Raw genomic sequence first — 6,238 nt, 5'->3', positions numbered from 1 at the left:
TTAAAAATAATATTAACAACCTATTCTCAAGAGCTTAAAAGTTGTTCTTTCAAAAAATAATTTTAAAATAAAATTAAAGTGGGGCACCTGGGGTAGCTCAGTTGGTTAACCTTTCAACTGCTGATTGCGGCTCAGGTCATGATCTCACGGTGGTGCCGAGCCCCATGCTGGGTGCGGAGCCTGCCAAGATGGTCTCTCCCTCTGCCCCTACCCTGCTCGCCCTAAAAAAATTATTTTATTTTTGAGAGAGAGAGAGAGACAGAGAGCATGAGTGGGAGAGGGGCAGAGAGAGAAAGACAGGATCTGAAGCAGGCTCTAGGCTCTGAGCCATCAGCACAGAGCCTGATGCAGGGCTCAAATTGACGAACTGCAAGATCATGACCTTAGCCAAAGTCAAATGCTTAACCGACTTAACCATGTTTCCCAAAATTACAGTAAATGAGGTGTCTTATGTATAATGAAAGCACTCAATCTTAATTGCCAGTATGCTTTCTTAGTTATACATAAAATAAAATTGTATCTTACATCGGATGGTATCTTAGATTCAACAAAACACAGTAAAAGAATTGAGCGCATCCGGAGGTTTGCTCGACTGTTTGCCCCCATGATACTCTGTGCTTTTAGCCTTTCCCTGTTAAAGGCTTGTGTTTATTATGTTTGTTATGTATAACTATAATTACTATACAGTCATAACCTGTGGAGTCCTTTACAAATAATCTAATATTTTATTTATATATGTATTGAATAGGTAGTAAGTTCCCATGGTTCAAAATTAAAAAGGTACAGAAGGATCTGCAGAGGGAAAACCTCACGTCCGCTCCTGCCCCCACCATCCACTTCTCGTTGGGGGCAGCCCAGCTTCCGGTTTCTTCCCAGGTACTGGATACCTTCTACACACTCCTCACCCCTCTGTCCACGGTGCGTCCTGTATGCGCTGTCTTCCCGGATTCCATGCTGGCAGAACTTGTGCAGGTTATACACACTCCAAGACGTAGAGCCATCCGAAAGTGCTGGCCACTTGGCCGGCAAGTGTTATAATTACAACTTAACAGATAACTATACCGAGGCCCAAGGAGGCCACAGTGATTTTCCCAGTGGTACAGCTGGGACTCAGACCTGGGTCTTCTGGCCACATTAGAGCACAGAAATGCGTTACATGGGGACTAGTTTTTTTCAAATCACACTATTCTTTGAAATGCCAGTTAGCAACTGAAACTCCTCAGCGTTGGTTGGAGTCTATCAATGGAGACCACTCCTGGCCTTTCACGAATGGTTAAGTCTTAGTATATGTTCACCACACTGCCAAAGAGGGAGGTACATTCTCTGAGCAGGGAACAGCCAGTGCTGTGCACAAACACTGTGAGTCAGTGGGAACCAGCTGGGACCGCCAGCTTTTCCTGTCCTTACAACTCCTACGGTCTTCCCAGGACTTGCCCTAACCTTCCATCAAGGAGCCCACTTACTCATGCTCAGGATAGAAGCGACGCCCTGGGAGCAGAAGTGAGCAGGAAAGAAACTGCCCCACTCAAGTGTCTGGGGCCATACTGCACTTCTGAGTGTGTCCTCTGGTCCACAGGCATGACCTTGGTTCCCCATGTTCATTGCAGCTGTGACAACTCTGCTTCCTGAGCAGACAAATCAGAGGCTCAGAGAGGGAAAAATCTATGCTCAAGTTGGTGTTGAGACCCTGGGAGCCATGGTGAAGCATGACAGCTTAAGACCCAGGAATCTGGTGACCTTTCTGAGTCTAGTCAGTTTCCTGAGCCTGTTCTCTCTGTTGGCAAAATGGAGCAGAGAGAGTAAAGTCAACCTTCTCGGGTCCATGAGATGTACAAGCACTTGCAGCGAGGTGATGTGGGTCCCACAGCATTGACATAGTGCTCAGTATGAGGCCTGTTGGACATTTGTGTCCCAGGGTTTTAATCCTGTCCGAAAATTTGGACCTTGTACCATATTCTTAGAACTGCTGGGTCTTCCTGGAGCTTGACAAAGGACCAGGGTTTCAGCACCACCCACTAAACCCTGGCCAGAGTTAATAGTCGTCCCTTTGTGGTGGATTGGCTGCCTAAGATCATGCATCTTCCTGATTTCTCCGGCCCACAGAGAAGAATAGCACATCCCCCCAAAGGTGGGTTTCTGGATCTGGTCCCCAGTTGCTGACCTGGGACTCACCTTGGAAACATGGCATTTGGACATGAGTGAGTGCACCACGATGCATCTTAAAATAAGATTTTAGCCCAAGAAGCCTGTTTTTGAGGCTGACCGAGCCCTGGAAGGCATGACAACCAGGCAAGGTCCCCAAGGGGAGAGAGTCCAGGGGACATGCCAGAGACACTGCGGGGACCTGTCTAAGCAGTCTGGCAGGTACAGAGTGCAACTCAGGCTTGCAAGGGGTGGATGATAATTTACCCTGTGGACCCAAGAGGGTCCGTGAGATGGAGCCCCATGTCATGCTCCAGGCTGGCAGCACAGAGCCTACTTGGGATTCTCTCTCCCCATTTCCTTCTCTCCCTTGCTGCTTCCCTCTCTCTCAAAATAAATAAACTTAAAAAAAAGTGATTTTTCTGCTAATTGACACTTCTGTTGATGAAGACTCCCTTCTTAATGATTGCAATGGTCTGAATGATTATCATCCCCCCAAGTTCCTACACTGAAATCCTAACTGCCCAGGTGATGACCTTTAGGTCTTAAGGGTGGAGGCCTTACAAATGGAATTAGTGCCCTAATGAAAGAGACACCACAGAGCTCCCTCACCCCCACCCCCATGTGAGGTCACAAAGACCAGGGTTCGTCAGCTAGAAAGCAGGTTCTCACCAGACATTGAATCTATGGGCCCCTTCATCTTGGACTTCTGGCCTCCGAAACCGTGAAAACTAAGCTTCTGCTATTTATCAGCCATCCAAACACTAGAAGCTCAGATGGACTGAAGCCTATTAGTCTTTCCTTTTTAATTCAATGTATGGTTTCTATTAAAAGTGTGTATACACAGTATTACGGGCTGTCTTACAAGATAACGTGTGCTCTTTAACTGAGGTGTAGTTGACCCAGTGTATAGTATCAGTTTCGGGTGTGTAAGATCGTAATTCAACGATTCTGCATGCATTATACAGCACTCTCCACGAGAAGTCTCCGTCTGTCTCCTCACAAAGTGACTAAGTATGATATTATGGACTATATTCCCTCTGCTGTACTTCTCATTTCCATGACTTAATTATCTTATAACTGGAACTCTGTACCCCTTAATCCCCTTCACCTATTTAGCCTGCCCCTCCACCCCCTTCTCTCTGACAGCCACCAGTTTGTTCTCTGTTTATGAGTTTGTTTCGGGTTTGTTTTGCTGGTTGGCTCATTTTCTCTTTTAGATTCCACATATGAACAAAAGGATATGGTATCTGTCTTTTGGTATCTCTCTTCCTCTGTCTGACTGACTTCACTTAGCAGAATACTCTGTAGGTCCATCTATGCTGTCACAAATGGTAAGGTTCCATTTGGTTCCATTCTTTTTTGTTTTTGGCTGAGCAGTAGACAATTCCTTTTCTTACTGCTGTTCCTTTTTACATGGTGGGCTCCAGAGGGGGGTCTGCTGGCAAGATCCTCTCTCCATCCTTGCATCCAGATGCCTTTAGGACATGGTCATTTGCCTTCAGTGTGAAAGACATGGACGCTGGCTCTGGTTTTGTGCCCTGAATCCATCCTCTGAGCCCACTAGAGTAAAGTAGCTCTGCCATTACCCAGATACAGAAGAGCACAGGTCTCTGGGAGGGCAGGGTGGTCAGTTAAGGAGAAGACAGAGGAGTCCTGGGGTGACCTCTGGGGACATGTGACATTCTCAAACTAAGGAACAGCAGACCAAGCTGTTGGTTTGCTGCAAGGAAACAGGAACACAGACAAGCCAGAGTTGGTGGGACAGGCATTGAGGCGTCTACACAGCAACCGGGGGGACCTCTTTAAAAACATCACTAGATTAGGGTACCTGGGTGGTTCAGTCAGTTAAATGTCCGACTCTGGATTTCGGCTCAGGTCATGATCTCACAAATTGGGAGATGGAACTCCAGGTCAGGCTCCGTGCTGACATTGCAGAGCCTGCTTGGAATTCTCTCTCTCCCTCTCTCTGCCCTCCCCTGCTCGTTTTGTCTCTCTCAAAAAAAATAAGTAAACATTAAAAAAAATTTTGTTTAAACTCACCAGGTCACACACAAGCTCATACTACTCCCTGTAAAGTTCCCCAGGGATTCTGTTACACCTAGAAGAAAGCGCTAAGCCCTTCCCTGGAGCAGAGGCTCCTCCGAGTCCCGATCTTCTCCCTTATGCTCCATCCTCAGCCCATCATTAGGCTGGCTCCTGCCTCAGAGCTCCAACACATCTTGTCCCCTCTGCCTTAAGCATTTTGCCGTGCTCCCCACCCATATCCAGGCCTTTCCTGGCCTGTCAAGGGGAAATAGGCTCCCTTACCCAAGAGCAGAAGACAGTACCCTGATGTCCCCACCTTCCCACTCCAGGGAACACTTCTTAGGAGCCTTCTCTCAAAGGAGTCCAGGTCTTCCTGCTTTTCCGTTGTCAGTGTAGATGCACCTGGTTAGCACACTAAGCTGATCTGTTTCCAGAACAAAGAGATCTGCTTCTTTTCAGGCTGGTGGGTTCTCTTCAAGTTGACCAAAGTGTTGAAAAGTGCTCCTAGACCTCTTAAGGGTCCAAGGACCCTAACGTGGGGCCCAGCAGCTAGGTGAGTGAAGAAACTGGGAACTAGGACATGTTTAAATAGAGAACACTCCCAGAGAAAGAAGAAAAAAAAGATGCATTGGGGCCAAAAGAAGGCAGAATAGTCAGATTGAGGGCTGAACTTTCCTGAACATGGAGGGTGAGGGCCTGGGATGGAGCAGAAAGTTGCCTGAGAGGGTATGAGGGAAAAATAAGGGCAATGGAGACATTACTAAAAAAAGAAAGAAAAAGACCCAGAAATTGGGAGAGCCTGGAGGCCTCCAGTTGCTAGAGTTCAACTTTCCTGATGCAAACATTGCAGTTAATTAAAAGTGGAGAAATGAGGGAAGGCACCTGGGTGGCTCCCTCGGTTACATGTCCAACTTGGGCTCAGGTTATGATCTAGCCGTTCATGAGTTCAAGCCCCGCATCCGGCTTTGTGCTGACCTCTCAGAGCCTGGAGCCTGCTTAGGGTTCTGTGTCTCCCTCTCTCTCTGCCCCTCCCCTGCTCACACACTCTCACTCAAAAATAAATACAAACATTAAACACTAAAAAAAAAAAAAAAAAAAAAAAAAAAAAAGTGGAGAAATGAGGAGAGCTGCACCTTGCAGGAGAGAAGACCCAGGAAGAACTGGGAGGAGTTGGGGTGGGAGGAAGTAGCCGCTCTGCCCATCAGAGAAATGTCAGAGCTTCTGCTTGTAAGACAAGCAGCAACGGCAGAATGTACAGAAATAAAAGCGGACATAACCAAGGAACAACGTTTGTGTCTAAATTCATGAGGCTTTATCTGCACAATCAGACCCCAATACCTTGATTTTGGTGGCTTATTCGGCAGCAAATCCTGACCCGAACTGCCACGAGGCTATTTAGTCTTTCGGTAGCCGGCTTGGGTGACGGTTCACAGAATGGATGCGGAGTGGGAGCGCGCTGGGATGCTGCTCAGGACCTTGCGGGAGGGGTTCCCGAGCGCATAGGACTTACGCGGTGCTGTTGCCCCGAAACCCGAGAGGCTGCGTGCACCTGCGCAGGGCCGTGGGGTGGCCCCAGGGCCCGTCTGTGCAGGGAGGCCGGCGGGGTTCCCTCCGTACCCAGTCCTCAAACGAGCGCAAAGTGCAGGTGAGGTGGCTGAGGCTCAGTAGCACCTCGAGTTTACTCACGCGCGCTAATCGATGCATACACGCCTCACCCATTCACAGACCAGACTCACGGGAAAGGTGAGCCCAAGATTCTCAAAACGGCCGTGACTGCAACAGAAGACAGAAATGCACTGTCCCCCGTGAGAGCAGCTATAGGTGCCTGGGGTGGGAATCCTCCCCGATACAGCCGCGCAAAAGACACGCCCTACCTCCTCTCGGACCCCCGTAGCTTCTCCCCTCGGCCCCGCCCGCAGCGCTTCCGCTTCCGGTTGCGGGCGGGACTTCCTGCAGTCGAGGCGGGACTTCCGGCCGCGAAGACGCGGCTTCCAGGCCGCCGGGGTGGGCGGGGCCCGGAAGCGGCGGCGGCGGCGGCGGCGGCGGTGAGGGGACCGTAGGACCGGCC

The sequence above is a fragment of the Suricata suricatta genome, chromosome 2 (assembly GCF_006229205.1).
Source record: "Suricata suricatta isolate VVHF042 chromosome 2, meerkat_22Aug2017_6uvM2_HiC, whole genome shotgun sequence".
Taxonomy (NCBI): Eukaryota; Metazoa; Chordata; class Mammalia; order Carnivora; family Herpestidae; genus Suricata; species Suricata suricatta.
The sequence above is the reverse complement of the archived record's forward strand: the minus strand, read 5'-3'. Positions refer to the sequence as shown.